The sequence below is a fragment of the Arvicanthis niloticus genome, chromosome 7 (assembly GCF_011762505.2).
Source record: "Arvicanthis niloticus isolate mArvNil1 chromosome 7, mArvNil1.pat.X, whole genome shotgun sequence".
Lineage (NCBI taxonomy): Eukaryota > Metazoa > Chordata > Mammalia > Rodentia > Muridae > Arvicanthis > Arvicanthis niloticus.
In genome coordinates this window covers 49,810,709-49,826,483 of record NC_047664.1, presented here as the reverse complement: position 1 = coordinate 49,826,483, position 15,775 = coordinate 49,810,709, and the positions used below count along the sequence as shown (strand labels likewise).

General features: G+C 37.1%; 1 pseudogene; it reads right to left on the bottom strand.

Moving 5' to 3' along the window:
• Positions 1–1,518: 1,518 nt before the first annotated feature.
• Positions 1,519–2,058, bottom strand: LOC117712397 (transcription factor BTF3 homolog 4 pseudogene; annotated as a pseudogene).
• Between the last annotated feature and the right edge of the window lie 13,717 nt (positions 2,059–15,775).

Genomic DNA, 15,775 nt, shown 5'->3' with positions numbered 1-15,775 from the left:
ACACACACACACACACACAAACCCAAACAAACCACCTTTGCTTCTTTCTCCTGGCTTCACTTGCAATTACCTTCTCTAGCCTCAAGATTGATTCTTCTTCTTTGGAGAAATTTTATAGACGTGTCTGTGAATTGTGAATTCTTTCAGGTGACAGGCAACATAAGCTTCTAGTGGCTGATCCTAGTGACTAGGAAAGGTCAATAGGCTACCATTCTTGTTTGATTTCTGTTGCTCTGATAAAACACCATGACCCAAAGGAAATGTGGAAGAAATGGTTTATTTGACTTATAAATCTAGGTCACAGTGTGTATGGGGGAAAGTCAAGGCAGGAGCTCAAGGCGGGAACATGAAGGCAGACACTTGCTATTTCTGAAAGCATTACCCCTGACCAAGGAAGTGTTGACAGGTTTATAGAAGGATTTTTTTTTTTTTTTTTTTTTTTTTTTAGTGTTGACAGGTTTATAGAAGGATTTTTCTTTAAGAAAAAAAGCCTGCATAATTGAGCAACACAAATACAAAACAGAACAAGCAGTAAATCTATATCTAGAAATATTCTAAGACAAATATCAAAATGAAAAGAACATAAAGAATAGACAGACTAACTACACAAAAGTATAATTAGCTATCAGTCAGTCTACCCATGCCTGTATATACTCATATCAAAACAGTATACATGAACAAGGAAAACACCTAGAATGATTTCTGTTTAAAACTGTATTCAGAACTGAATATAAAGTGAATATATTTAGGAGAAGGAGACACAGCTCAATTTGTAGGGTGCTTTTCTCCCAAACACAAGGACCGCAGTTCATTCCCACAAATTTCACGTTAAAAAATAAAACCCGGATATAGTGGCACATACAGGTAGCACTATCACTAGAAAGGTAGAAAAGGGGAACCAGGGAATCGTAGGTCAGCTGGACCAGCCAACTTACCAAACTCCAATGCAGTAAAAGACCTTGTCTCAAAAACCAAGGTGGAAAATGCCAGGGAGCAAGACTCCTAGTTGACTCCTACGTCCACTTGCAAGCACACACCAGTGCACATGCACACAACTACACATGTCCATATGCACACTCTAGTGTGTACACACAAGCACACACCATACTACTTTTACATGAATTAAAACAATACTTAAATATCAAATATACATACGCACATGTAGACATACAGTTTGGGGACAGTTTTTTTTTTTAAAGATTTGCTTTATTTCTATTGGAGGAAGGAATACAATAGATATAACTGTTATCCAATCTGCTGTCCACTGTGTACACACACCCACACACATACATATAATACACACCAAAAGTCCCCCCAAAAAACCAAAAATCACCTTCAAACTGTACCAATACTTCATATTTTGACCTAAAGAATAGATCCTGGGAAAAAGTGCAAAATGCAAAATCAAATGACCGAGAAATGCTGAGCAAAAAAATATTTTGTATATTTATAATATACAAAATATTTACATTACTGAACTAATAACAGGTGATGTTCTCCATGTCTGTAGAACTTTGGAACAACAGAGCTGATTGTTAAATCTAGTCCATGCCAGCTTCCAAAACCAGAGGATTTTAGTTAGCTTCATTTTTCAATGCTTCATCAAAATTTTCTACAAGATCTGGAACATCATCACCCTCTTCATCAATGTCTTCTGGTTTGGGTGCTCTACTATCCAGTAGTTGTCATGGGAACTGTTCAACTAACTTTCTAAGGCTCGTCAACTTGTCTGCACCAAGCTGACCTAATATTCCAGGAAGCATTTCTGTGATTGGTTTGGCTTCTGCATGACCAGTAATTGCAAAGGTGTTAGCAGAGAGGGAAGCTTGGACTTTGGGATTGTTGAAATGAATAACTGTTCCATCATCTTTAATCATGTTCACCTCATGTTCAATACCAGCTATATTGTTCACAGCCAGTTTCTTTAGTGAACTCGGAAGCTTTTTGTCATCAGCAGTAGCTGTCTATGTACCACCTTCTTCTTCCTGCGAGCTGTCCCCTTGCCCCCTATCCGGACCTGAGCTTGAAGTTTAGCTAACTTTTCTTGATTCCTGCTGCTGGTAAATCCCATTCCTAAGCCGACCCCCGAGGCCTTGGGGACAGTTTTAAAGATGAGTTCTTTCAATGAATTATGAAATAGCAAAGCTTTATGATACATAAAACATCTTAGAGAAAATGGAAAAAAGAAAAAAAGAGATAAATACTCTAAAAATATGTTATGGGCTATCATAATCCTGACAACTGAACCAGAGAAGAATAGAAAATTATAGGCTAATTTATTCATGAATATAAATGAAAACTCTGAAGAAAAGTATTAGAAAAAATCAAACAATTAAGAGAAAATCATTTATGAAGGAATTTCAAAAATGTTTTAACCTGAGGAAAATGATTAATTTAAATAATCACATTAGAAAGAAAATGTATTAGATCCAGAATGTTCAAAACATACTTTTGCTCTGTTGTATTCATTATTTTTGTCTTAATATACTGATTTAGGATCTCAGAATATTAATAGGAACAGTACAGATATAATATTTCTGTAGCCAGTAGGAACCATTTCAAAGTTGAGGATATTCTTTTCTATCTTCATTTTTCTAAAAGTTCTTTTTATTAAAAATTATTGGAATCACACCAATAAAAATCTCTATATTTTATCAAATTATATGATTGAAAACTGGGAGGTTTAATAAGTAAATTCTAATTATTAATAAAAATGTTTAGCAAGAGTGCTTGGAATGAAAGCATTATGCCAACAATTATCAAATACAAGCAAATTTTAAAAATGAAAATTTTTATGAAAGAATAAAACTATAAGATAATGAGAATATTAAATTTTTCATTTTCTTTAGAGAATTGTCTGTCAGAATCTTATAAAACTTTTCTATATAACTTAGAAACTCTGTTCCTTTCTACCCTTGTAAATTAGGAACACCACTGATACTGCACCTGAGAAATAAAAAGAAAAACATATCCATGAAGAAAATTATATAATGTCTTCCAATATTTGCTCAGAATTGCCAAAACCTAGAAACAACTCAACTATCTATTATTGTAAGTGTTTTAAACATTATATTATTACACACTGCAGTATGACATCATAATAAAATTCAGAGAACTTTTCATGTGATGGAGTGAAATGACCTCCAAAGCCATGTGGACATAGATACAGATGAGCATCTACCAACTGTTCTCTTTCTGTTCTCAGTTGAAGAAGTTCTAATCTGTCTTCACTTATATTGCTCCATTGAGAAACCACAGAACTTGATAGTACCTGCAACTCAAACATTTCAGCAAAAAAAACTTTCTTTCTCTCTTATATTTAAAAAACATTGATCTTTTCACCTTTCTTTATAAGCCTTCTTGAACTTCCAAGTCTGCACATGACCTTTGATGCTTGACCTCAAGGGTTATTTTTTCTCAATGTTCTTTCTTAAATCACTTATTCTTCTTGACTTATTGATGTGAAGTCACCCGAGGTACAATTTTTATTTCACTTTTCTATTTATACATGTACTCTGAGAGATGAAATCTATTACAGATTTTAAGAGTCAGGTTTACATCCATGACTCCTGTCATAGTGACTTGTCTATTACCTTGACAAAATGTCATGACTAAAGAAACTTCTAGAAGAAAATGCTTAATGAGGACCTACAATTTTAGAGGATTAGTCAGTGACAATCATGGTAAGGAGCATGGCATCAGGTAGCCAGGCATGGTACTGGAACAGTAGCTGAAAGTTTATATATTGAGAAAACTAAAAACTAAAATGAAACACAAATAGGAAACTGGAGAGACAGCAAATGGAGATGGGCATAAAACCCTAAAAACCATGTCTAGTGACACACTTCCTCCAACAAGACTATACATCCTGAATCTTCCCCAACAGTTATACCAAGTGGGTATGAAGGCCATCTTCATTCAAGCCACTTTCAAGAATAACTTTCTAGCTAAGACTTTTACCTCAAACTATGGCACACATAGTCAATTTCTTCTTCAATACCTTCATCCATATGTGTAGCGGGTTTCTCGAATGCAATAGATTAGAAAAATGAATTAATGTATAAATAAATAATAAATGGCATTTCCCCCAACAATTTTACACAGGCATTTCTCAATTTCAATTGGCAACTCTGCTCTGACAAATATTCAAATAAAATGACAAAAAGTTGTTCTCTATATTTATATTTACTTTCTTTTATAACTCAAACCAACTGACCATCTGTAATGGTCTGTAATGTTACCTATGATGTTGATGAGAAGCTGTTATTCTTTTCTGAGCAGTGGCAACCCTGCTATAAGGCTGTATTGATCATATGAGCTAACAGTACAAGTAGTAAGAATTGCCAAATATAATCTAGCTTACTGTAGATGCTGGCGAAGATGTGTAGAAAGAGGAACATTCACTCCTCCATTGTTGGTGGGATTGTAAGGTGGTACAACCACTCTAGAAATCAGTCTGGCAGTTCTTCAGAAAATTAGACATAGTACTACCTGAGGACCCAGCTATGCCACTCCTGGGCATATACTCAGAAGATGCTCTAATATATAACAAGGACACATGCTCCATTATGTTCTTATCAGCCTTATTTATAATAGTCAGAAGCTGGAAAGAACCCAGATGTCCTTCAACAGAGGAATGGATACAGAATATGTGGTACATTTACACAATGGAATACTACTCAGCTATTAAAAACAATGACTTCATGAAATTCACAGGCAAATGGATAGAATTAGAAAATATCATCCTGAGTGAGGTAACCCAATCACAGAAGAATACACATGGTATGCACTCACTGATAAGTGGCTATTAGCCCAAAAGCTCAGAATACACAAGATATAATTCACAGACCACATGAAGCTCAAGAAGGAAGACTAAAGTGTGCATACTTCAGTCCTTCTTAGACTGGGGAACAAAATACTCACAGGAGGAAATACAGAGACAAAGAGTAGAGCAGAGACTGAAGAAAAAGCCATAGAAAGACTGACCCACATGGGGATCCATCCCATATACAGTCACCAAACCCAGATACTATTGTGGATGCCAAGAAGTGCTTGCTGACAGGAGCCTGATATAACTGTCTCCTGAGAGCTCTGCCAGAGTCTGACAAATTCAGAGGTGGATGCTGGCAGCCAACCATTGGTCCCCAGTGGAGGAGTTAGAGAAAGGACTGAAGGAGCTGAAGGGATTTACACTCCCATAGGAAGAACAACAATATCAATCAATCAGACTCAGAGCTCCCAGAAACTTAACCACCAACCAAAGAGTACACATGGAGGGACCCATTGCGTCAGCAGCATATGTAGCAGAGGATGGCCTTGTTGGGTATCAATGGGAGGAGAGACCCTTGGTTCTGTGAAGGCTTGATTCCCCAATATAGGGAAATGCCAGGGTGAGGAGTCAGGAGTGGGTGGGTGGGTGAGGAAATACCCTCATAGAAGCAGGAGGAGGGGAATGGGATAGGAGGTTTTCAGAGGGGAAACCTGGAAAGGGGATAACATGTTAAATGTAAATAAAAAATATCCAATAAGAAGGAGGGAAGAAATGAAAAAAAAGTTTATATTTATTACATGTAAAATTCAAAGCAAATAGCCCTGGCCTGTGATTCCCTGGGTAGTCTTCCAAGACATATTGGAGGAACCCATACCTGGTTCATCTACTGGCTCAGCAATTCCTTGAACCTCAGAGATACCATCAGACGTGATGTAAGCATTTGTGATCACAGTGTATTGCCCAAGTTTAGATATCTATCTACATGGATAGATAGATAGATAGATAGATAGATAGATAGATAGATAGATAGATAGATAGATACATACATACATACATGGATGGATTGATGGGAGGGAGATAAATGAAACTAAACTTTTAGTAGAATAGGTGTATTACAAAGTATACTTCTACACTTATCTCTGTATCTTCTACAATAACAAAACAATAATTTTACTTTCTTAACCCTATCACTTCTCTGATTAAATTATATAACATAATCTACTTATCCCAGAGTGGGAACCAAGGTTCCTAATAGTTGCCCAGAAGTTGTAATATCAAAAACCTTTACAACCTCTCATCTCCTACTTATCCTCACAACCTTCTAGTCTGCCCCAGGCATACAAAATTATTTCTGTTCCTCAGATATGGCAGGCATTCTCTAAGTGAGGGCTATGTTCTGTCTGGGTCTTTTGCCAAGGAAGCTTCAAGCGAGGTATCTTGGTGGATAATCTGTGCATTTCTTTCAAGTCTTTGTCCATGAATCTCCATATGAATAAAGCTCACTCTAAATAGTCTGTTGTATTTTGAATATGAAGTGTTGTCAAAGCATCAAATGTTTCAATATTTAGTCTCAGATGGGGACTGGATCTATCTTTCTATCTTTGAAGGTTGGTGGCGCTTTAGGAGAACAATCCTTACTGGAGGAAGTACATCACTGGGAGGTGGCTTTTGAGATTTGATAGCCTACACCACTTCCTGTCATCCCTGCATTTCCTATCTGTGATGTAGTGTGACCTGTAATCTCTAACTCCTGTCATCACATTCCCCCCACCCCCACCATGATGGATTTATCACCTCAAAGCGTAAGGCAAAAAAACCCAAATCCTTCCTTGTTCATGTGGCTTCTTGTCCATTATTTTATCACAGCAGTGGGAAAAGGAACCAGTGCATACCCTATCCACTGCTTGGCCACAACCCTTCCTCTCTCCTGAAATTCGAAGACAGTGCCTTCTCACCTACTGTTAGCTCTAGCATTCTACCAGAAGGTGAACACCAAATTAAGAATCCTTATTTTGCTTTGCTGATAGCACTCATTAAGGTTAATAGATTATAATAGAAATTACTACTTTCTGAAAAATATACCAGTCCCACTGCCTCATTACTTCATAAGTGCATATTATCACTCCATTTTATGCATAAGAAACAGACACTGGGAGATTTCACTGCATGTCAAGACTGACGCTACAGAACATTTAGAAGTAGTAAAGCTTCACTTATACCATGATAACCTGTCTCCAGGGACCATGTGAAAATTATTAGTTAAATATTCTCTCTATTCAATATTTTCAGCACAGTTACAATCCATACTAGAACCTTGTACTATGTAATTTTAATGTTGATATCCCAGGATGAGATATTGGGAAACTTAAGTACATTAACATTCTGGGTTATATAATAAATAAGAGATAGAGCCACAAATTTGTTCCTAGCACTTCAACACCTAACAATAGCTCTATCTATCTATCTATCTATCTATCTATCTATCTATCTATCTACCTACCTACCTATCTATCTATCTCTCACACACACACACACACACACAGAGAGAGAGAGAGAGAGAGAGAGAGAGAGAGAGAGAGAGAGAAATACAGATGTATAAGAATCCATTCTATCCTACAAATTGCTTCCAGAATTCATGAGTTTTTTTTTTTCCTTTAGCACAAATGATCATGTTTTCTTTCAGGTATGATTTTTATTTAAATACAATAAGTGATATATTATTAAGTCCAGCCATATGAAATTGTACTACTACCAATTTATATACTTATTGGTCATAAGGTCAGGGCTCCTGACTTTATGTGGTACAGTTTTAATCAATCAGAATCTGTTTAATTCAATGTTTTTGCAGATTTGAATCATTTTCAGGTTAAGCTTACCCAAGTAAAGTTGTGAATGCCATCATTCTGGGTCATTTCTGTCCAGATTGTTATTAAACTGGTCTCCATGTGTGTTGCTCACAGTGGTAACTGAAATGATGGGGATGAAAATAGTTCATTGGGGCTGGCTTACAGTTCCAAGACTTAGCCCATTATCATCATGGTGAGAAGCATAGCAGGATGAAGCAGGCATGGTGCTGGAGAAGTAGCTGAGCGTTCTACATCTGAATTAGCAGACAGCAATACACTGGGCCTTGCTTGAGCATCTGAGACCTAAAACCTAGTGACGTACTTCCTCCAACAAAGCTGCACATACTCCAACAAGGTCACATCTCCTAATAGAGTCACTTCCTATGGAGACTTTTTATTTAAACCACCACAGTTACTCCCTACTGAAGACATGATTTCTATTTTCTGTCAAGCTGAGATATGAAGGAGTGAAGTATACTCTCAAAAGTTACATAATTTTGAGTATTTTGAGTAATGCACAGAATATGCAAGCCACTATGTTATTCTAAAATGAGGTGACAGTGTTAACAAAACAAGAGAAAGGCACTTGATATTTTAGGATCAAATAGTAGAGACCATGAGACACTGACTAAGCTATTTCATTTATTCCTGAGAATCCTGTGAATGCAACAACTGGACTAGGGTAATAACTTGAACACTGTTGCAGCTGCTCTGTCCCACACTTGGGGGCCAAAATGTCTCAGACCGTTCTGTCAATGTTGGAACCCGTACTGCCAAAAACCTTGGGGGATAAGTTGTTAGAGCCTGTACTGCCCCAAGCTGCTCCAGTCTGCGGGTCGGGGTTCAGCAAGAGAGAGAGTGAGGACGGACTCAAGGAATGAAGACCAGGCAGAGTGTGATTCAATTCCGTTTATTCTTCAGTCTCTCTTCCTAGTCCAAGTCCCAAGCCTTGAGTTCCTAGTCCCTAGTTCCTAGTGCCTCCAAGTTCCAAGTTCTTTCTCCAAGTGCTAAGTGCCTAATGCCTAATAATCTTCTTCTGAGTTCTCTAGTCCAAGTATCTTCTTCCTCAATGCCTAATTCCTACTCCAAGTTGTACTCTCTAACCTAATTCCTAGTTCTAAGTTGTACTCCAAATTGTACTGTCCAAGTTCTTCCTCCAAGTTGTAGTCCCTAGTGCCTAATAATCTGTTGCTTTGCTCTGTCTGCCTCTTGCCTTTTATATGTCTCACTACTAAGCCACACCTCTAAGTCATGCCTTTAAGGTCATGCCCTTAGGCCTTGTCTCTAAATCTGATCTCTAAGCACTCCCTTAAGTCTCTGCTCTAAATCACACCTTTAAGTCTCACACACCCAAGGGAAGATCCTGAGTATCTAAAGCAAGATGTTATCAGAGTGTGCTCAGCTGTTGCAGGCTGATGTAATTAAGTCTCTTGCCAAGGTATATGGCTCAAGATGGCTGCAAGGATGATAGCCGCCTTCTGTTGGCTCCCCACAGAACACATTAAGCAAGCAAAGTCTTAAATCTTTAATATTCCAGATATTTGACTAGCTATGCTGTCCTTTTAATAATCTTCTGACCGGTTTTATATATCTGTATCTCTATCTATCTATCTATCTATCTATCTATCTATCATTTATCTATCTATCTATCCATATAGATAGAGATAAATAAACATATGTTTATATAATTTGTATAATGCATACTATATATTTCACATTTATGCATATATACATTATATAAGTTATATGTAGTATATTATATATTATGCATTATGATATATTATAACACATTATAAACAAAACCATACATACAATTATATTTTTTACATATAATCATATATACACACATATCTATAAATACATATAAATAATATATTATATATGTTTTGATATGTATTATATAGTATGTCTGCTTATTTATATATTTATAGGTATAGATGTATATATATATATGGTTATATATGATGAATATAATATTATAAATGATTTTATTATAATATATAATTATATAATATATATTTGTCTTAGGGTTTCCATTCCTGCACATAACATCATGACACAAGGCAACTTGGGGAGGAAGGGCTTATTAAGCTTACACTTCTGCATTGCTGTTCATCACTAAAGGAAGTCAGGACAGGAACTCAAGCAGGTCAGGAAGCAGGAACTGATGCAGACCCCATGGAGGGATGTTACTTACTGGCTTGCTTCCCCTAGCTTGCTCAGCTTGCTTTCTTATGGAAACCAGGACCACCAGCCCAGAGATGGTATCACCCACAATGGGCCCTCCAGCCCTTGGTCACTAATTGAGAAAATGCCTTACATCTGGATCTCATGAAGACATTTCCTCAAGGGAAGCTTCTTTTTCTGTGATAACCACAGCTTTTGTCAAGTTGATACACGGGTGTGTATGTGTCTGTGGAGGGTGAGTGTGTATGTGTGCATTAATTTTGGATCCTAATTTGTTTTGAAGCAAACCTTCTAGTGTCTTTGTGAGGGCATTTCCATACTGAATTAATTAAGGGGTTAATACATACTCTGAATGTAGGTGGCAATATCTCTTAGATTGAAATGTACCACATAATGAAAATGAAACAGGAAAAAATGGCTGAACACCCTTCCCCTTTCTCTGGCTTCTCACCTACGTAAGCAAGTTATTACCAACAGTGATGATCTGCTCCTGCCATCATACCTTCCATAATATGATGGAATATACCTTCAAATCAAGAATCAATATAGAACCATTTTTTCTTTTTTAATTGGATATTTTATTTATTTACATTTCAGATGTCATCCCCTTTTCCCATTCATTCTTAAAATGTTTTTTTGTCTGGTATATTGTCACAGCAATGAGAAAAGTAGTTAGCATAGTAATACAATCAGCCAATTCCAAAGAGAACTAAGGACATTATGAATGTTTTGCATGCCTGTTTTAAGTACTTTGGACTATGGACATCTGCAGCTGCTTGTTGTTTTCCCAGTGCCTGGTACATTGGTACTGCACAGCAAATACCTGATAAATAAGTGCAAGATTGGTAGAATAAGAAACCCTGAGGTTGTTATCAAAGCTTATATACACTTCAAGAATTTCACAATATTTTAGTGACCACCACAAGTTGCTCTTGACCAATGAAAAAATCGCTATAAATCAAGGCAAGCACTTGTGTCTGATGGAAAGATCCCTGCATCCAAGGGAGATTGCTGTGTGTTGCAGCCAAAGATGGCAACATTGCTCTTTCTCTGATTCTGATCTGTACCAGTTCAAATAAATTAAGTCAGAAAGTATCCAAATTTTCAATATAGGAAAATGTCGTTAACCCGTTAGCATACCCAGCAGTAGAACTGCAAGGAGCCACCACAAATTGCATGGTATTACGAACCATATCCTGTGTTCTAAACACATTATTTAATCCTCAGCAATTACTGGAATCTGCTGTTAGGAGTTTCAGTTAGGCCATTTTCAAAGTTGGCATGAAACAGAGAAACAATGAACTCAAGCTCCATCCATTTTCTTTTTCACTAATGAATACTTCTTTTGTTCCAAAGTCTCCCCAAGTGACTCTGCCTGACAACACAGGTAATTAATGGACCATTCTTATGGATTCAAATATTGCTGAAAATATGAAGGAACTTGATAATTGAATCTGCATTCAAACTTTCCCATTATCTAAATGACTAGTAAGTCTACATTAAATTAATAATACTTTTTAAAAACTTTTTTTCAAGCTTACTGATAATGCCTATTTGAAAACAGAAAATGATGGTAGTGAAGCTTTGCCAAATCAGATCAGAGCAACAATTCTGGTTGATTATTTTTGAGATGATGTTTGCAGTTTGAATTCAGTAAAGTTGAAAAGGCTTGGAGTCCACATTGAGGACCAGTGAAGGGGCAGAACTAAGTACTTAAGTTATGAGTTCTTCTGGATTATTTTTTAAATTTTGTGTAATGTGTGTATATGTATTCTCTGTCTGTCTCTCTGTCTCTCTGTCTCTCTGTCTCTCTGTCTCTCTCTCTCTGTCTCTGTCTCTCTCTCTCTCTCTCTCTCTCTCTCTCTGTGTGTGTGTGTGTGTGTGTGTGTGTGTGTGTGTGTGTGTGTGTGTGTGTGTGTGTTTATGTGTATGTATGTGGGTCAGACAATCTTCAACGGTTATTCTTGCTTTCTACCTTGTTTAAGGCAGGGTCTCTTTGCTGTTTGCCACTGTGTGGGCCTGATCAGCTGCCTGTAAAGTTCCAAGGGTTCTCCTGTCTGTCTCTGCCTGCTGGCTCACCTTAGGAGCATGGGGATTACAGACACACATACACCTGAGTTGAGCACTGGCTTTATGTAGCTCTAGGAATTTGACCTTGCATCCTCATGCTTGCCCAACAAGCAAGTTAGCCATTGGACTATTTCCCCTAGGAAGACTGGTCTTGCTCTTGCTCTGTTTTTAAATTTTAATGACTTAGATATACAATTTGTTTTAAAATTTGGGAAAAGGAGGGGGGCTTAAAATAGGTAATCTCTAGAGTTCATAAGAAAAAAATGATATTTAATTCTTCTTATTTGGCCCTTATTTCTGGAGAAGGTAAAGAAAAATGAGAGTCTAGAAGTCAAAACATGCTGCATATTGTCTTTGTCTGCTGTGGCCTTGACAGATGTTAACTCATTTCCCTTCCTCCAACACTACGAGGAAGGGTAAGAGCTAATGTATGAAACATGCAATTTAAGAATTATGTAAATAAAGGTTTCTTATACTGGGGAATCTAATGGCATTTTCTCATGAAAGTAATGAGTAATTTGAAAAGAATAATAAATGATACAATTGCTCTCACTAAAGAACAAGTCCCAGATTGTATTATTTGAGGAAGCACATGATAAACAATAAGCAATTACTCATGAAGAAAAATTGTTATTCATCAGGTGTCAGCTTCGTATGAGATTAAAACCTTTCATCTTGGAGGGGATCTCATTAAAACACAGGATATAGAAAGGAGGTGACTTGACAGCCAACCAGGAAGCCTACATGGGCCTGACCCTAGCTAGCCCCTTCACACATGTGTTTCAGTTGTGTAGCTTGGTCCTCTTGTGGGATCTTTGTTGTGTGATCAAGAGCTGTCTCTGACTCTGTTGCCTACCGCTGGAACACTTTCCTCCTACTGAGCTGGTTTTTTGTTTTTTTTTGTCTTTATAGGAGAGCAGGTGCCTAGTCTTACTATAACTTGGTATGCCATGTTTGGTTGATGCTTATAGGAGGCCTGCCCTTTTCTGAAGAGAAACAGAAGAGGAATGGATGGCATTGGGGGACAGGGAAAGAGAGGTGGGAGGAGAGGAAAGAGGGCAAACTGCATTCAGAATGTAAAATACATACATGATAAATAAATTAATAAATAAATAGATATGTAAAGGAGGTGAACTAGGATAAATAAATGATAGATGATAGATAGATAGATGATTGGTAGATAGATAGGTAGATAGATAGGTAGATAGATAGATAGATAGATAGATAATGGAAGTGAAATAGGATAACCTAAGAAGAGGTGAAACATTCCATCATTAAAGGCAGCTCCTTAAGCTCAGGAAGTAAACAACTCCAGAAACTTTTAAGTAAAAGGTTTCAGGAAGTCCCTAAAACTGACTAGACACAATAGCTCCCTTGCTTCCCCAACTCTTCAAGATTGTGAAGACACTCTCAGACAAGCTGAGGAAGGGTTTAAGACTATCTGAGCTATCTGAAACGGGCACTACTGAGCTTTCTGCAGGTTGTTCACTGTGCCAAGCTTTCTAGCTTGGTCATCTGTCACTCATGCTGGGGAGAATTTGGTGATGTAACTGACTGAGTCATTTCTGCTCCTACAAGTAATAACAACAGAACTCATACTTTGGTGTAATTCTTCTTTTAGTCTGTTATCAGTTTTCTATCCAGGTGAGCTGATATTCATGTCTTTCCAGGAATCAACACACAACACAGCCTTATATTGTTTCATAGCAAGGTACAAAATGTAGAAGAAAAAGTATTTAGGAAAAATGCTTTAGAAAATGTTTTAGCAGGATTCATTGAGATCCTTTCTTGGAATAAAGAGAAGATAATTAAAGAAACCAGAAACCATAGTATAGTATATATGGAAACAACCAAGCTTAGAATGTCAGCATTCAAGAACTCAGACTGAGTTAAAATGAGACAGGTTTTTGGTGTTTCATAATAAATATATCCAGGATGCAAGCTTCCCTGAAGAACAAAATATTAAAGGGAGATTCTCAGAAACATTTTTTGTAGTCAAGTCAGCTTCAAAATGGTAAGCTAAATTAATCCATTATTCTAGAGATTGAAAATATATTTTACTGACCATAGTCATGAATTTTGGAGGGAAAAATCGATATAATATGGTTCAACAGGGCATTTCATAAACCAGTTGCTCCATAACATAAAACCCATACCTGGCACAGTTATGAGAATCAAGAAGCTATGGCTAGAGAAGTCATAGACCTGAAGGGAGAACCCATTACTAACACTATGCTAATGGGATATAGTATTAAACCAGCTCCTAATGAGCATTGCCAAACCCTTAGACTGTGTGTCTTGGACATCATCTGAGAAGCTTCTTTTTGTAGTGTACAGCAATTAACAGAGACTGACACCAAGGCACAGAGAATGAGTGACTGTGCAGTGCTCAACCATAAATGGGTCATTTATATCACTGGTGCCTTCTTCCAAGGCTCTGGGATCATCACAGAAGAGACAGTGGAAAGATCATGAGCAGTTATAAGGAAACAGTGTTTACCAGATACAATAGGGCAGCTGCATATGTGAGCTTGTAGGCGATATAAAGGTATGCATAAGACCCATGCAAACCCAAGCCAGACAAAAATTCTACCACGAAGCATGAAGTCCCACACCTAGCTGAGTAATTATTGGTAATTGGTAATTTCTGAGACACACACACACACACACGGGGGGAGGGGGAGGGAGAGAAAGAAGGAGACGGGAGGAGCAGAAGGAGAATTAGATTCAACATATTCCAGAGATGGTCATACCCCTAACAATATATGAACTCTATGGGTTAAAAAATAAGGACACAAAGGTGGGTGGGTAAAGAATGGCTGCTGCATCTGAGAAATGAAGGGTGAATATGAATATTCAATACAAAACAAAATTATAAAATTATCAAGTAATTAATAAAAATTTTTTTATAGACGTAAATTCATTTCTTCTGTGCATGTGCACATGCACACACAAACACACACACACCCTTCTTTATTGCTATCTGGAATATTTATTACCATCTACCAATATTCCTAGTTGTGAGTTATTACAAGTATTTACTAAGCTGAAATTTGCACTGATAATTCAATGGTCAGAGATGGATTGATATGGCAATTTGAGTCTAGAGACAGAGAGACATGACAATGTGATAAGAATTGGTAAAACATGTGTACCAAGATGAAATAAGATGGTTAAATTGAAAACAATAGCAACTCTCTGTTTCTTTGAAGGATTATTGCTTGTGAGTGTAATCCAAGGAAAAAGAAATGGGAAGTGCTTGAAGAAGAAACTTGTTTAGCTTTGTAAGTCTGCAGTTTCTGTGGCACAATTCAGCAGAGATACTGAATGAATCACTTAGGTCTGCAGAAAGGATTCCAAGGAGAACCTGAATGGTAGTGTTGAAAGATGTCAATGCTTCATTGACTTGTGAGTTAAGGCACATGTTAAGTTTGAAAGGCAGCATATGCACATCATGAACCAAGTTTTCAGAATCTATCACCTTGTCAAAGAATGAGAAGTACATGAAGCCAGAAACCTTGTCAGAATCTTAAGCTTTTATTCTTCTGTGAATCCAAAGTTTCCAAAGTAAATATAAATGTACCATTTAATAATACCCCTGTGCATCTTTATATACCCAGCACCATGGCTAAGAAAAGAACAGATCACTAAAATAGTCTAGGCACCAAGCACTATTTAAATAAACCATGAAGGGATATACATGTATCTTAACTTGTAAATGTTCCAACAACTAGATAGGCCATGAACCTAGGAGAAAACTAAATACTACTGTTCTACTAAAGGAATGTAGTAATAAAATGACTACTAATAGTTTGCTAGTCTCATAGATCAGTGCTTTGCTTAGCCATCATTAGAGACACTTTCCCTGCAGCAGATGGGAACAAACATAGAGACCCCCACA